The sequence below is a fragment of the Cloeon dipterum genome, chromosome 2 (genome assembly GCF_949628265.1).
Source record: "Cloeon dipterum chromosome 2, ieCloDipt1.1, whole genome shotgun sequence".
Classification (NCBI taxonomy): domain Eukaryota; kingdom Metazoa; phylum Arthropoda; class Insecta; order Ephemeroptera; family Baetidae; genus Cloeon; species Cloeon dipterum.
The window spans coordinates 30,117,658-30,135,640 of record NC_088787.1 but is presented as its reverse complement, the minus strand read 5'-3'; the positions used below and the strand labels follow the sequence as shown (position 1 = coordinate 30,135,640).

The 17,983-nt window shown below is 39.6% G+C and overlaps 1 protein-coding gene across 3 annotated transcripts in view; it reads right to left on the bottom strand.

Annotated features, from left to right (window-relative positions):
- Window positions 1-17,983, bottom strand: part of LOC135935697 (uncharacterized) — a 266,355-nt gene that overhangs the window by 99,712 nt on the left and 148,660 nt on the right. The gene's annotated exons all lie outside the window — the stretch shown is intronic.

Genomic DNA, 17,983 nt, shown 5'->3' with positions numbered 1-17,983 from the left:
AGTTGCTGTAAAATAGCGACTGTCAATATTTTGACTTTTAAAAATGTTTAATCTTTTTAATTGACTTCAAACGCATTAAAAACTTAAATTTTTTACAGATACCTATTATGAAAACTTTAAAAGGCATGATCAATTTTATCTCAAAGCACCTGTCACGTACGTCAGCCTCCCCCGATCGCAGCGTCTGCAACCAATAAAGGTTTCGGCCACAGTCTAGCACCAAAGACCAAAACAATGGTACTCAAGGAAACTGTTGATGAGAAAATTATCTTCATGCTTCCACGAATTCGCTAGCCGTGTTAATTACTTTAATTTCCATGAAAAATGGAATTCTGGACCATTTTTGCAGACAAAGGTCCGTGGATAATGCTCTAGACCTTAACAATCAAAGGATAGATCGGCTTGCGAGCAAAATTTGAGTTTGTTTGGCTTGTTGGGGGTTCTCAGTTAGCATTTAATTGCCATGAAAACATTAAATAACTTACGAGTAGCAAATTATTTTACAATTATTTCTCATTTAACTCACAAAAGGCAGACATCAGTCCCCTGAAACAGATTTTTCTGTTACGTAACTGTCCAGAGCTATATTTTTCATGTTTTAATAAACAGAAAATTACAACAATGGTACGCGATTTTATTTAAAATTTCTGGAGCAAAAATGTTCATCAAAGTCCGCTTTTGTGCAGAGCAGGAAGTAGAGAATGTACATACAAAAATGCTGAAAATGCAATAATCATCAGGACGAGAGCGCGACAAAGAGCAAGGCACGAACGTCGTTTTTCAATTACAGCCGTCGCTTTTGTATGCAAGTACAGAATAATTAAAATCCACCGCGCCTAGCGCAAATATGCTCGCTTGCTCCCAACGCCATTTTTCACTTGCACAAAGCTTATACTGTGTTGTGCACCACAAAAGCAGCGAGCGACCAGCATGGAAATGTTGTGAATCAAACTTAAACTCCACGCTCATCTGCCCGCAGAGGAAATTCAAATGTATCAGTGTGTGTAACAACTCGTCTGCTCAATGCCTGCCGCGTGTGTGTAATTTATTATAATTGAAAATAAATATCGCTGCAAGAGGATGTGCAGCGAACGCACCTACGGCTGCGGCGCACGTGCTGCAGTCATAAAGTCAACTTCAATATCGCTCTCTGCACATTTTTGTATGTAAAGCAGGCAACCAGCCGCGCGCTGCATGTATTTTATTACACACACGCCTTTGATATCCACCAGCATACATACATACAAACAAACACAGTATTATTGAAGCCAACAGTTGCAAAAGTCCTGGCCGATGCGTGAACTGTTGAAGGAGGTCAATAAACCGCCGCGGGGCTGCTGCGACAACTAACTGCTGTGTACGTGTACGCACACACACATACATATCTTCCATGCGGTAGGAAACAATTCATATCATGTAACAGAAGCTGTATAAAGCTGAATGCGGGATATAGAATTGTTTGTTATGTGGAAAAAGGAAAAGGACAACTAATACTTAGCATCATAATTTTTTTTTACAACATAAATCATTCATATTCATGAATATTTTCAAGCTTTAAGAGCCAAATCTGAGTTAACACGAATCATATCATTTTTATTTCACGAAATATTGTCTCAAGATCGACTTTTAGAAATAAAACTGGCTCATTATTAGTTACCAATCGTAAAAGGTAATTAATTTCGTTAGAATTAAACATTAATATTCTTAACGGGACATGCTAAAAAGGAAATATATGACACAGTTCAAACTTAATGTAGGTACCTGTTCAGGAAATTTCTGAACATAATTGTTAATGAATAAAAAAAACTCGTCACCATACACCATGCTCCTGCGTTTATTTAATTAAAATTTAAATATTATTAACATTCCTTCAATGGAATCTTTCGTCATTCAAAGAGGTTTAAAATTGCTATATTTCCTCCGGAACAAGTACTTTTTTTCAAATGGAACAAAACCATTTTGAGCAACACAAAGAAATTTACTCATTTAATATTAATGCCTTTGTAAACTGTGAAAATTAATGTAGGAAATCAAACTGTAGACGCTGCAAGTTATCAAGCCCCTGACTCCCTGTTTACGCAGGCTTTAAAAGCAATTCTGGCTCATAGTGTTGGCGTTTGCGGCTGCAAAAGTTGCCAACTCATTACAAAATCATCAAGCGAGAGGTCGGTCCGCTTGAGCACGGCGTGTTGGAAGCAGATTTTTCTCAACAAACACAGCGGCGCGCAAAAATAAACGTGTGTTTACCTCCTTTCTCGGAGAGATAAACACGTCCAGAGGCCAAACAACAGTCAGACAGACGGAAAAGTACTTGTTCATTGTTCTACTTTTCGCGCACACTTGGTTTGAGATTTGAACTCGCTGCGAAATTCCCGCGAGCTTGCAGCAGGAACAGAGTCTCGACAGATGCCTGCCAGCGTCGCTTTTTGCTCCGCAGATAAAAAGCTGACAGCTACAAGGATTCCGACACACTTAATGATGACCAGACGCTACTCAGATCTTTTTCATTTTGTCTTACAAACTCCAAAGAGCCGACTGTCGGGAATTCTCCGCTTTTAACATTGCAACTCACAAGGGGATGAAATAAAAATTCCTGCTCCGCGTTTCCCTTTGAGCGCAGTAGAATACAGGTGCGCCCGGATGGGTTATTAAAGATTTAAGCTTACAACGCTAATTTAGCCGCAGAGGTTTTAATTAAATAGTGCTAAAATCACCTCCTTAGGTCTCTTGGAAGATAATTTAATGAATGCAGAGATGGTTCTTTGTTAATTTGATCATGGCTACTAAAATTCCACTTTATAACGCATTTTTTGTTTTCATTTAACCAGTTTTCATCTCGCTCTTAAAAATTGCAAAGTGCCATTTTAATTTAATAAAATTACGTACTCTGCTGAACACAATAAATTTGAGTTAATTTTAGAAATTTCTCTTATTTAATTTAAACGCTCCCCTTATTATTAATCATCCGCCAGTAAATATAAGTTTATTATCCAAATAAAAATAACACTTCCAAGACGGATTTTCAATATTTACCTAGCAATGAAGGGACTGAAGTACACGTGCACAGCCGCCTGCTCCTGTCACACGCACAACAGCCAGAATTCCCCCAAAATATTAATATCCGGCCCTGAGCAACCGTGTGTGCTGCAGCCAGCCTAACAGCCCAGACGGGGCGAGCAATAGCGAGAGGCGCACGAGAGCAGCAACATAAAAAAGCGGCTCCATGCACCTGCATCCCTCGACTGAAAATAATAATTCTCAGCCTGGGTAACGACGGCGGTGGCGGCGGCGGCAGAAGAGAAGCTGAAAAGCGCCGATTGTGCCGTGCGCCTCATTATAACGAGACCTCTAAGAAAGAAAAATCCGAGCACGTCTTTATCCTTCTGTTTTAACTCTTTCTCCTCACTCTGACTGTGACACCGCGTGTCATCAAAGAAAAAGCATCTGCTATTCATGACGCCGCCACTGCCGCGAGTTTGGTTGTTTGCGTCTCTCTGCGGCCCTCGCGTGACATCAAAACTCGCACACGAGCATACATACACAGCCGTGCTTGCAGCATCGTATTCAGAGCTGCCTAATTTTGCCAAAAAAGAATACTTTAAATAATTTCGTTGCTTTAAAACTTTCAAAAAAATTACAGATGACTTCTCCCATAAAATATCATATTTAAATATTCAATTCACTCTTTTCATTTGATGCAGAGGAGATAACTTAAACTTATAAATTTAATGACTATGAACTTTATATTTTTTTTCTTGCAATCTTACTGACTGCTAGTGGTGCAGGAAAATCATTTTTAAAACTAAATTAGTTTAAATAGTTAAATTCAAAGGTTGCATTTTTACAATTTTTGAAAATTGTTAGTAAAAAATAAAAACAAAAAACCGCCAACAGATGGCACCACAGTATACTTTAACAATAAATTTAGTTTCAAGGCCCTTCCGCTGCAATTTCAGATTCGATCCTGCTACTCTCTCTTAATATGTTTTCTCTAGATATGCTGAAAACCAAAATCAGTTAAGTCATTCGCCGTAGAAACGTTGGAAAATATTTTATATTTCAAAAAAAAAAAATAGTTTTTCACGATTCTACGGCGATTGGCTTAACCGATTTTGGTTTTCAGCACGTCAAAAGAAAGCATATTAAGTGAAGAATGCACAGTGACAAGATTGAGTCTGCGGATATGCCTTAAAATTAAAGTTATTATGAACGTATGTTGGCGGCTACGACCACTAAGGGCTTATACAACTGGAATGAGCTCTAAATCAAAATTAATAATTAGGAATGATGAAATACTTTTTATAACAAAACGTGAATTCGATTAACTGAACAAGCCGTCAATTAGTTCAATAATATGTAGCGGTTAGGAGCGCGGTCCTTCTTTATTTTGGAAGCCAACAATTGTCAGCGGTTTAAATTATTGTTTAACAGCAGAAAGATGAATTTAATGTATTTTAATAATGAAATTGAAGAGAAAGAGCTTGGACTCGCCAACAGATCTAGGCAGTTAAAACAATTTCCACACAACTCAATGCAAATTTCGGACTTTTAACGGTGTCCCCTGTTCCACCGGCGCCGCTTTTTCCTTGCCACATAATAAGATTCGCTCCCAGCTACCGTACCCTTACCCCGTTCATGCCATGCTGGTATACTGTACACGTCGTGGAATAGGATGTGCATGCATGCGCGCGTGCTCCACAAAAGGCGCGGCAAGCAAGCCGCCGCCACCGCCGCAGCAGCCGCTGCTTATTTATTTTTCTCATTATTTCCGCCCAAAAGTCTCGTCTCGCTGGATTTAGCCGAGCACAGAGGCAGAAGCAGCTAGCAGCGAGATAGATGGATGAATGTTTGCTGAAACGGAGGAGCCAGCCAGCCAGCCGCTGTTGCTCTCTGGATTAGTACACGACCGGGGGGTGTATTGACATTGCGCTGCTGCGTCGCAACGCCGATTCAGCCCGAATTTCACCCTTCTCACTTATTCATGAGCCTGTATAGTAGTGTTTTCGCGAACCATTGATGAGATGATCCTCACTGTCTCCCGCGTGTCGCTGGGGACGGGGACACGCTGCTGCTCTCTTTGACGGAGCCAACTGTGTAGTCCAAGCCTTTGCCGCTTGGTTACTTACTGATGACTAATCTCAATGTTTGAGCAGAGAAATGTATAGGGGCGAGTGGCGATAATTAAACCCCTGGGAGTATTTCGGTCTATCACAAGTAGCATTATTTTGATTCGGATGTTTATCTCATCCCCACTTAATTTAAGGTTTGACTTAAGGGGATACTATATTCAAAAGTTATCTCACAGAAAATCCCATTACCTGCACCAAAAATTGGCATATCTCACATTTGCACTTCTTGTTCATTAAAAAAATCAAAGAGTCCAGCAAAGAATAATTTTTATTTTTTATCACTTTGTAAATAAATGAGCAATGAGAGTATTGGCGCTGTGTACGTTTTTATTGATGCACTCGATTCCAATTATAAGTTGCTCCCATTTTAATTCATAAGGTGAAATTTTGAGTAACAATAAACGGATTGTCAAAGTTTTGGAATGACAACCAAATTTATCAGCGTGTTATATATAAACCTTTAAATAAACTCTAACGCTATATTAACGAAATGAAAAACCCATACTGAAGCCGCATCAAGCAAACCGGCGCGCAAAGTGAGTATGCTAAACCACAACGCAGCCGGAGAAAATCCTAATTAAATAGCATCCGTTTAAGCGGGTGATTGCTGCGCGTAAAAGCGGGGAGGCAAGAAGCAGGCTCGCAGTTCATAATACACTACATAATTCGCGGAGCAGTACGAGCTCAGAAGTTGTTCTCGAGTTGTTTTGCCGCTGCTTGATACCACTTCTTGTTCGCTTAGGAAACGAGGAACTGTTTAGAGATTTCCCACAATATACCCGCCGACGAATTTCATCCACTTGCGCACTCTGCCGCTCGTTCGCCCAGGTATAGTGAGTGAAATAATTTGGCATGATGATACTGAGTAATGGTGATCGAGAGATCTTGCAATCAACGCTCTCTTTGATTGCTGACTACCACGCATGAAGTATACCACTTGAATTTTTTTCAAGCGGCAGTAAAATATTAAGTTAAGGTTAAAGAAATTAATTAGGCTTCTTGAGCTTGCTGTGCAAATGCAAATCACCAAGGTACGTTTAAAAGCGTTAAAAAAATTATAACAATTTTATTACTTTACATTTATAAGAAATAAAATAGTTTTCAACTGACTTAATGTTAGTGTAGAAGCATTAGAAGACTGAATGAAGCTTATCACAGAAAATATACTAAAAGTTCTAAGAGTTTATTTAGAATTTCATTTAAAATTCTAGTATTTTCTGGCAACACTTCTTTTTCAGTTTTAAAAGGGAAATTTAAAATATAGCAAAACAAACCAATTTTACTATCATTAGGGTGGCACTAAATTAGGTGCAAATATGGGCTGGAGGTCACGTTAGACATACCAAATTGTGACAATTTCATTAAAATCAAGGAATATAATGTTGCAAATTTTAATCTTTATCATTATCGAATTAAGTGCATAATTAGGGACTTCTGGGTTCTTTTTATCATATTAAAACAAAGCTTAAGTGCAACAAATTTAGGTGTGAATAGATATATTCTTATTTAGGGTAAATCTAACCCTAAAATCAAAGGAACAGTATTTGGCTGCTTGAAAATTTTCTCAGACTGATTTTTCCATTTTAACCACAGTAAAATATCAATTAATTTGGTATTCTTCCTCGAGAAACATTAATTTCACAAACGTTTAAAGTTCAAATCAACACAATGGCCCGTAAGCGGCCAATCTGGATTGTTGGAATAAACGGCGTACGTTCAGGAGCAAATAGTTCTATTACCGTTATTACAACACGGCAAGTTATGCAACCGGCATGTCCGCTATGCGTTGGGACGGCCTGAATTGCATACTTTACAGGAGTTCCGCCTCGTCTTGCTCTATTACCGTCACAACACTTGAGATCAATATTTTTCCTTCCGCCCTCCGACGTCCCCTGTGCAGATAAGAAAGTTAGCACGCGAGCAACGAAAGTTTATTCAATTAGTGCGTAAGTTGGCAGCTAGTGGATTTTGTGTTGCGAGGCAGAAATGCTCTTTCAGCGGCACCTTTCGCTTTGCATCAAGTCACGTCCTCATATTTCCAAGCGATACACGCGCCAGCGCGGGCCGTCGGGGGTGACGGTGATACAAATTAAATTTGATACCAATTGTGCGGGGATCAGTAACTTTCGGTCCCTTCGCCATCAACCTTAATTAATTGCCCGTGCCAAGGCAAAAATATGAGGCTGCTTTTTGCCAGCGCTGGCTTTAATGGCCACAAGTGGCAGAGAAAAATACTCGCGTGGAGCTGCCCGGGCGAGACGTAATGTGGTCACTCGCTTTTTTGCTTGGCGGTGGCGTCGAAAGAGAGACGGGCAAAAAGGTCGCTGCCGGGCTCCAGCAGGCCTAGATTAAAGACGAACCAACTCTGCTCATTTTTCGCTTGGATTCGCCTCTGCCTGCCGAAATTTCCGCCTTCAAAGTCCAGCGCACGCACAGAAAATCTTCTAATTGTGGGGCTGATTCACAAAGATGATTGCAACGCTGGCAGGCTGCGGCGCCGAAAGAAGTGCTGCTGATTTCCAAAAGACGAGTTTGCTTCAGTCCAAAAATGCACCTCCTGGTTTTTGGTTAGAAACACAGGTAATGGAAAATCTGGACTTTCTACTGTCTCTTACAGAATTTGACAGAAAAAATATTTATTTTTAATACAAGTCTGGCCAATTTCTATTGAATGAGAGTGAATATTATCATTTGTTTTTATAAATATAATTTTTTGAGGAACCAAAAATTGATTATTGAAGATGTTATTATTTAAGAATTAATTGACCAGTTGCATAAACCCTTAGTTATTGAAGCCGCCAACAGATTGCGCAACCACAGACTTTCTTAAAAATTTTGTTTTAAGCGGTTTTAAGGCATTTTCGCTGCGATTTCAGACTCAATCTAGCTATTTTGCTTTTTTTAATTAATTTGGTTTTTTATTTTGACGTGATGAAAACCAAAATCGGTTCAGCCATTCGCCGTAGAAATGTTGGAAAAGATTTTTTCATTTCAAAAAATAGTTTTTCTCGATTCTACGACGATTGGCTGAACCGATTTTGGTTTTCTGAACGTCAAAAAATAGCAAATTAATTGAAGAATGCACGGTAGCTAGATTGAGTCTGAAATCGCAGCGAAAGTGCCTTAAAATCGAAAGTCTACGGTGGCGCCATCTGTTGGTGGCTTCGAACACTTAGGGATTATGCAAATAGTGAATTATCAATGGATTTCTATTACACAATGCACGTACTATAGATAAATGTGTAAAATTTCGGAAATGGACGTATTACCGATGCAGCAGGATTTTCTGAGTTTTCTGAGAAAAGTACGTAATTAAAAAAGTAAAGTAGAGATGGACTGTATTTTTTATTTTTCCAAATGGTTGTTAAAAGAGACGATCACTAAGTTAAAAATTTACTTGACAGTTTCTAGAATAAAAATAGCAAATATTTTTGCTTCCTTTTATAGTCTAGTGAAATCCCCTTTTAATATGAACTGCAGTTTCCTTTGCAGCGAGCTAATGGCAACGGAGAAAATTGGTGCGCTTTTCGATACCATCAGCAGGAGCTCAAAGCAAAAGAGCTCAGTTTTCCACGTTTTCTTTTGCTCAGACTTAAAACAAGATACTGCTCATCTGCAGCAAAACATAAAATATGAATATTCTCTCGGGCGCTATTATCCTAAGTGTTGGAGAGGAAAAGCGGCGTGCTCAAAGAAAAGTTGCTGCTCGGCAACTTACTTTTCAGCGGGCGTTTTCTAGTCGGAAAGAAGCGAAAAAGAAGTCGTTCCTTCATCACACAGAGAGAAGGAAGATAAAACGCGCGCGCGAGCCGCCCGACGTCAACGTCCTGCCACGCTCAACAGCCGAGCTTCGCTCCAGTTGCGAACTTTGCTCTCAGCGTCATCAAGCCAAGGTGCACAAAAAGGGTTAATATCCACTAGTGCGGTGCCTGCTAAAACAATAACAACAGTATGTCAGCTAGACCTGCCGGCGAGCCACCCGTTGCTGGAAACTATTTGCACCCTGATAGTACCCAGGCAGCCTCGGCCCCATTTATTCTGGCCAAGCTCTCATTCACTCTGGTGAAAGAGAGGCGCGCGAAGTGGAAAACCACCAACAGCACTTTGGCTTGATTTTATTATTGAAGTTCTACATCCTGGAACATAGGATTGCATGGTCACCGTTACGGCAGCGTGTGAAAGTTTACTTATTGGTCAATTTTGTTTCTTAATTTAGTTTGAACTGTTCATAAAATATAATATGGTTTACTTTGCAGTAAGGAAATATTTTAGGCAGTTTTAGGACTATGAGATACAACATAATAATATTTCCGTTAGTGTAGTTAGCTGCAGCGTGGACCACATTCGTGCGACGCGCAGATATGGATTATGGCGCGAAAAACAGTCATTTGAAAATGCGCGAAAAGAACCAAGTTTTCGTCAATATTGTGACATAATTTGCATTACTTGTTCTAATTGTGTCTTTTGGATCGTAAAAACAAACTCTTGACACTCGTACGGCAATCAAATTGCTCCTTTACCATTTATAGTTTATATAAAACTACAGGACTAAAAGGGACTCGCAATTAACTCTTTGTACATTTTCCTAAGCAATGAAAACACTAAAAGAAACATTATTTATTATGTGAGATCTGACGTACCTGAACTCCCTGGTGATTAAAACAAGGAAAACATTTGCAACGCAAAGAGACTAGAACTATGTGTCATAAATTTCTAATGGTTAGCAATTTCCTTGTGCTCAAAGTTGATCCTCTCGGAATTCGCCGAAGGAAAGGAGGAACGAGATGTTCGATCCCCTGCAGTTTTCATCGGCCCGGAGCCAAAGTTTCGCTGCTGTGTTTGCGCCTCTCTCTCGTGGCTGAGCCTCATTCACTTTGGTCCCGTGGCGGTGCACATTATTCCTTGGCTGGGGCTTCATTACATTCCCGCAGTCACGTTCAATCTATCTTTGTCGACAGACGCTCTCAAATTGGCGTGGCAAAACTTAATGGCGGCATCTTTGTTTGCCAACACACTCGAGGAGGAGTCAGTCTGTTGACATGCCTAGTTTGTTTCCTTGTAATGATATGCACGCGGCGCGCTGTGTCGACGTTATTAGGGCCAACAGCACCGAATCAATCAACCCGCCGACGAGACAGATCGCTCCGTCGCTCGGCACCGCGGAAAAAGAGTGAGATGTGAGCCGAGAAGCACCCAAATCGCGCGTGTCGTCGCCCAACTATCAACAGTTGCCTCCATCATAGTGTGCATACACTCATCCGTTCGGTTTCAATTTGAGGCGAGTCGTGCCCAAGGCATAATACATCATCTAACTGATGGCAATGTTCTTATTGATGACAATGCACATTATTTGTTGTGTCCCAATGAATGTTCGGCAGATGGATTATCAATTGTTATGTTTGTTATATTCATTCTTTGGTGAATTTAAAGTGGAATGATACAGGGCAACAATTGAAAATTATTTAAATTGATTAAACAATTGACCGATAAACAATTTGTTCAACAATTTGCAATAGTAAAAAAATGACCTTCCTACAATAAAAATTCAAATTTTTCCAATTTTCTCCAAAATTTACAGTGCTCGAACATATTTTCTTGGCATATTCCGATTCCTCTCGTCGAGATCTGATCAACGGTGTATGCCACTTATTGGGGAAACTCTTGGGTTTGAAATTAAATCGGATTTCAAGTAAGGAGACAGCCATTGCCATTTGAAAAGCACGGTAACTTTGCAGCCAATTTTCTCAAAAAATTACAGCGCTCCTTAGGTCAATTTAGGCTTTAACTGAATCCTAAGGGATGAGTTTATGCATTGGCAACGAGCATTTTCCAGGCTTTTCCAGTATCATTCCTCTTTAAACAGTTTTTAGACGCAGAGATTGGACTGAATGTGACTGTATGGGGTTAAATAGTCCAATAGTAAATTTACAACCCGCAAAGTTATAAAATACTGATGCCACCAGTCTCATGCGTAATTTAGGTATATTTCATTTTTCAACATTTTCCAAGCTCTCAAATTAGTAAAGTTAATTGTTTAGTCAATGTGAATTTGCAAACAGAGAGCTATATATTTTTTTATAATTTAGGGGAAGCACAACAGAAATAAACATTTTAAACTCTGATATTATTGTTTGTTTTTCCATATGTATTTTTTGTGGACACTGTTTGCAATCAGATAGAGTGCATGTGAGAGGAGGATCAATTTAATCTGAATGTACTACTATGCTGAAAGACAAATAAATAAATTGAAATTGTTAAAAATTTGACACCTTTGAAAGTGAAAATTTTCTTTCTATTTCAAGCTCAACAGCTAACAGTTTCAGGTTCAATTATTTGAGCTACGCGATACACGTTTTGTTGGTTGAAAGAACAAAGTTGGGTTCATTCGAGTTCATTATGCAGGAACACGTCTCTCTCTCTCTCTCTCTCTCTCTCTCTCTCTCTCTCTCTCTCTCTCTCTCTCTCTCTCTCTCTCTCTCTCTCTCTCTCTCTCTCTCTCTCTCTCTCGTTCTCTTCGTTGGCTAAGTAATTTATCCGAGGCTGGTTCCTGGGCTCCTCTCCTGCTGCTGCTGCTGCACCGTTTGCTTGCTTGCTTTGTCTTAAAATTTGTAGCAAGTGTAACAGGCAGCGAGCAGGCTGTGAATTAAATTCTTGTTTTGCAGGCCCAGCCGTGCACATACAACGCCACGCGAATTATACACTCGCTAAATTTTACACACACTCACTCTCGCTCGCTCGCTGGCAAACTATTTATAAAACAAGAAGGGCGCCTCCGTTGCCGAGCGAAAGGGCTGCTGGGTCGGTTTGCAGTTTGCGCCGCCGTGTATGCGGCCGCCTGAATTATGAATAAATGTACACGGAAATTATATGTATGCATACATTTGTACATATGCACAGCGTGTATAGTGCTAGCTATATTCCTACTTCAAACTATCCATTGTTTTAATGAATGCTTGACTGGTGGCTCGGCACGCTCGCTTTTGTGATGTCCGCCGCAATTATTGTTATTATTTTAGTTAAATGCTCTCTCACTCTTGTCCCACAGCCGAGCAAATATGCACATATTATGAGGCTCTGCTGTCCATGTCCATGTGGAGCTGCTTCCCACCTTATTATTGTTGGCCGCTTCATTGGAACACGACATTATCGACCATGGAATATCGCTGTAATTTCTCTGGACTGCCATTAAAATGTTATTAGCTGGCATTCCAAGTCATCTGGGAAAACTGGGTTGGGAAAGCTGTTCCAGTTTCCTAAGAAAACATTTCTAAGTATTTTGTTGTGGAAGAAGTACTGCACTTTTTATTTCTAATCAACTGAATTTTGTGATTTTTTATTGTTTATTAAAATGATCTACATTATGTGAACATTTAAAAAAAATATATCAAGGTTATTTTAGTGCTTGAAGCATATTCCTATTTGACTGCAACTCACAATTAGACGTATAAATAGGAAGAATTAATTTAAATGTTCTGGTAAACTTTAAATGTAAGTAAGTACAAGCAACCACGTTAAATTAGAAGTTTATGCTCGGTAAATTTAAACCATTATAATACGATGTTTACTTGTGTTGGGAGAAAGCAGCAAAACAAGATGCGAGACAGTCGACAAATTTAGTTATCAAACAAAAAGTTTGTGATGTAAAAAGTGTCGTTAAACACAGAAGAACTAAAAATGCCTAATTCGCTCTTTCAAACATCACAAGCTGAAACGGCAATTTTTCATTTTTTTTGCCTTTTTGCTTTCTCGCGCGTGTGATGCCACTGAAAGTTTTCTTCCGAGCCACTTCTCTTTTAATAAGAATGAGAGAGCTGGAAAAAATTAGCGCCGGCCCGTTTTCATTTGCATATTTGGCATCAAAGTTTGTGAAAATTCGGGCGGGCGCGTCTTGCGTTAATTTAATACTGGTCCGCCTCCACCTCATATCTCCCGAGGCCTTTACTCTCAAAACTTTCCTTCGTGTCGGCGTAAAAATCAGCTTTTAATAATGTTTCAAGACAATTTAATACGCCTTCAGTTCGCGAATGATAATAAATAATACATTATTCATGGGGCGCGGCATTATTTTTATTATAATACGCCCGCAGCCTCGAGCACACCATAAATAAATTTCCTCCACCTTAAAATTCTTCTCCCGCTGAAAAGGCGGCGCGCGTCATCACACGCGACTGTTGCTCCTCTTTCTCAGCTCTTTTTTTATGCTTTTGCACCGCCATCGAGTCAGCGAGCGCACAGTGCGGAGAGAGAACCAAGAGGAAAGTCATCAAAATAGAAGGGAGAATAATGCACCATCCATCTTTTCGCGCGTGCATTATAGCCGCGATGTTGTGATGGTGGATGAATGAGGGCGGAAAAATTTGTAATTGCTATTTAAAAAGTTTCCCGCCACTGCTGGCAGCCTGCGATGGGGGCGCAAATTGGAAAGAAAACGGGTGGAAAGTCGGTCGGTTGGCTGCAAGACGGAGGAGCAAACAAGACCCGCTTTCTCTCCACGTTCCTGCTCCTGCGTGTTCTACACAACACTGGAAAGTTGAAGAGACACTTTTGGCTCAAAATGTGTCTTGGATAAAACATTAATTGACCCGAAACTTTTGTGATAAAAATAGTTTTCATCATTTGAAAAATGCTCTTTAATTATGAGAGAAAATTAAAATGTTAAAAAGCCAGAGTGCCTTTTAAACTTTAAGTTAATTGCTATTAATTCAGAATGTCTCTGACATCATACAATTCCTAACTCTGACCACGAGCAGAAATTATTCCTGTAATTTAGAGTTTTTCTCAAGCTCGACATTTCATTTTTCTTCACACTTCACTGAAGTTTTATTTTTTATATTTGGTTCATATTAGAAGGCAACAATAATTATTACATTATTCACTGACTGATTTTTTAATCAATAATTATCAACTTCATTCAAATATATTTCATTTATGAATAAGTTAATTCTGATATATGATTTTTTTAACCTGCGAAATGTTACGAACAAATTGGGAAGGCTTATAAGGATTGTGACTGTGTACATTTTAGTACTGTCTTTACCTTAAATGCTTAATATTACATTTTGCTGCGTGATACTACAAAATAAAAATTTAAAAATGGTTAAGAGGGCCATCTTCTAGAGCAAAAATACTATTGTTATTAACTGTTGTCCTGTACAAATTCCTCTTTTACGACTTATCGGGATGGAACACTAGAACCATATGAAGCTAAATGTTCACTAACACAGTTCCGATTAGGAAGCAGTCATGTTTGCTTTTGACCTATCATTCGATTTGTCCAGTCGTTTGGCAAGCAGTAAAATTTACTTTCCGGCTGCAATCTTTTAACTAGAAAACTTTGCTTGACCCAGTTTGCTGCACGCGCGATTCGTTCGTTTGGCCTGCAGGCTTGGAGTAATTTGCGATCAGGCCTCCCGAGGGAAATAAAGGTTTTTCACAGGCAGGGAGACTAATTCGGCGATAAGGGCCGGGAGATCGATAATTGTTTTCCCCGCCGCTGCTTTCGTATTAGTCCCGACGGACAAACACGACTCGACTCGGTAGGGGTGAATAGACCACTTTTGATCAGCGAGTCCGCTGCGTTTGGCGTTAATTTGTCAGAGTGCCGCAAAGACGGACTATGTTTGTGTTTGAGACAAAAATGCAAGCCCTATACTCCTTGCACTGGTAATTGATGGGCAAAGGAGGTTAATTGCTACACACCTGAACCACGTGGAGCAGCTAATTATGTTGCGAATGGAATGTCTTTGGTGCTTATTAAAGATGAATGACGCAATTAGCCGGAATACGCCTTTGACATCTGGTGTGCGTGCGTGCATCTGTAATTATTATGCAATATGCATGCGTCTATGTCGTGCGTTTGCTTGGCAAAAGTGACAGCCAGCCCTGCTCCGCATCCGTGCTGGAATGAATTATTAGCAAACAGCCGCGCGTCACGTCCCGACAACCACTCAGCGCAGCCTGAATTAATCATAATTCGCTGCGCGCGACGCGGTGCCAACTTAAAAATTCTCGCCGTTTGCCTTTTCGTGTGCTGTCAAAACGACGTCGAGTCGAGACTCCCTCTTGTAATTGTTCTACTGGAAAGCGCCAGACTCGTTTCAAAATTTAAGTTGTCCCTCTACGCAAGGGAGGCTGCATAAGTGGCGCGCTTTCTCAGTTCTTGTTCCAGCACGAGTTGCAGCAATTAGAATGTTGAATTTTAAACTTTGCTCTCTAGACTTGACTTTCAGGTTCCCTCGATGTTGTGTCATGTAATGCGCATAGAATTGTTTCAAATTAAGCAGTGTTGCCTTAAAAACACTACCAATTAATAGAGATACAGAGTAAAAAATAATCAATATTAACCCTCAGGGTCTGGCTCTAATGCTTTACCAGTTACGGTGATTTGATCGAAAAGATTAACGACAAAATTTTTATAGAAACAGAAAATTAAAAGACGTCAATACTGTGCAGAATAGAGTCCCTACAAAAGAGTTTTCAAAAATATTGTGAGCAGTTTAAGCAGGAAAAAATTTGCGAGAACTCAAACAATATTAGAGGGTCAAGTGCGTGCTGATTTGCGCCTACAATTGAATTGAATGAGTTTATTTGACTCTCAGCATGGTAATACATCAAGTGATGATCTTCTCACATGCATTCCATCTGATTGCAAACGATAAACAAAAAAATTCAAAAAATACAAAAGAAAATAGCATACATAGATTCTTAACAAAAGAAAAATATTCTTCCGCAGAGTAAATTTATGGCGATACAAAAATTATCTTTCATTTAATGACGATTCCATTTGGATTTAGGAGGATTGTAAAAGCTACTTTCTGGATTTTACCTTTCCAGCATGCGCGAAATAATTTCACAGGGTGAATGTCTAGCGTTTCAATACAAATAGCCCATTGAGGGGAGTGCAAACTGTTTTAAATGATTTGAAATCAACAAGAACTTACATAACAGTAAATTCGCAAAGAAGGAAAATGTTTTACAATTTAAAAACATCGTCATTACAGGTCACACGTTGATACCTTGGAGGAACAAAGCTGCTATTGAAAGGGCGTGTCGGGGAAAAACAGTCCTATATTCCCTAGCAGAAGTGTGCTCATCCAGCTGTCTGTTTTGCACCTCTGAATGCAGTTTCCATCTCTTTTTCCAGAGAGACGTGCAAAACAAACTCATTTATTCTCTTTCCACGCATCATGGGAAATAAAATAAAACAAAAGGCTAGTAGCAAAACGAGTTGTAGCGAGCAAAAGCTGCGAGTTTGGCCTGCAGCAAGCAACTGGGGAAATATAATTGCGTGGGCTGTAGTATTATTCGGTCTGCTGAATTGTATACTCCGCGTTGCCCTCTCTCCGATATCCCGCGGGCAATCGGCGGCGTCTGCGCCGGCATTTTAAAATAATTATTCAGCCACTTTGTGTGAGTGTGTGTTTTTAATTGCGGAATGATAAGAGCGCGCAGGCGAAAGAAAACTTTTAATGAATACAAATTACACACAAATTCCGCCTTCGTCGGCAGATGGGAATTACATCGGAACAGAAGACTTGCAGGCCAGTGAGCGAGCGCTTTTCTTCTTTGCCCAACTTCAATAATAAATAAACTTTGCGCCAGGCAGCAAGCGAGAAAGCTACTTAAAAGTCTAAGATTTTTTGCCCGTCTCGCAACAAAACAGACATATTTCACCCTCGCCGTGTTTAAAAAATAATAATATGACTGCTGTGCAAAAAGGCCCTGCCTGCTGCTTTTGTGCTCACCAAGAGGGGCGTGATAAACAGTTTTCTAAATCAAAATTATGAAGAAACTTCACTGTGTGTTGAAATATATTAAAAAATCTTTAACTGCAATGAAGAGTGGAGAAAAAAATTAAAATTGTAATTAAAGGGAAATTTTCTTAAGAAGCGAAGACAACTAAGTTTTTAAAACTTCATTAAAGGCCAAACAAATAAATAATATACTATAATAATAATAATAATTTTCTCCTTAAAACTCTTTTCTTCCATTCCGTATCTTTGTTTTGAAGGCGGAAATTGGTATCCCTTCTGAGTTTCTCCTGCGGCCACTCATTTATTCACTTGGTGGCGCATGCATTGCAAATTACGGCAGCTCAATAACATCTGCTGCGTTCGTATACAGAGTAAAATACATTTATCAACAACAAAAAGCGGCTATCTCTGCGCGTGTCCCTCTCTCAAGGCGATAATTTCATTGCTCTCAAAGCTACTGCTCTCTGCCGGCTGGATATACGGGTTCCTTTATACATACTATGTGCGCAGCAAACACGGAAAGAAGCGCAGCGCGAAGAAGAAGGATAGAGGAGGAAGGAAAAAAAGTTACAGCAGCAGCACAACATCACTACCAGCATGTTGATGAGTTTCTTCTATCAAAGAGAGAACACAGAGCGTTTTCGCAGCTGTAACACAAACGCGCGCAGTTTTCCTCTCTTTCCGGGAGGCAACGCGCCCTGCTGCTTTTGTAATACCGTAAAATTGGGTGCTTCACCTGGATATTCACCGATCCGATATTGCAAAGCTTATTTTCCACGCTACCATTTAATAAACGGGTTAAAAAGATAAAACTTCTTTGGTTTGAATTGTGCTCCCCAAAAATCCAGGAAATTGGCCAAATATAAAGAATAAAATGAACTAAAATGAAAATATGGCCCCAAGAAAAATAGGGATCTAGACAAATATTGTACATTTATTGTTTGAGATTTAATCATTCGCAACAAAAAACTTCTTTTCTTGAAAGATCAGACCATTAAATTAATATAACGTCTGGAGGAGGTTAGATAATATAATGTTATAGATATAGGAGGGAGAAAGAAAATTTTTATAGCTTTCCTGGCCTTGGAGAGAGCAAACTGA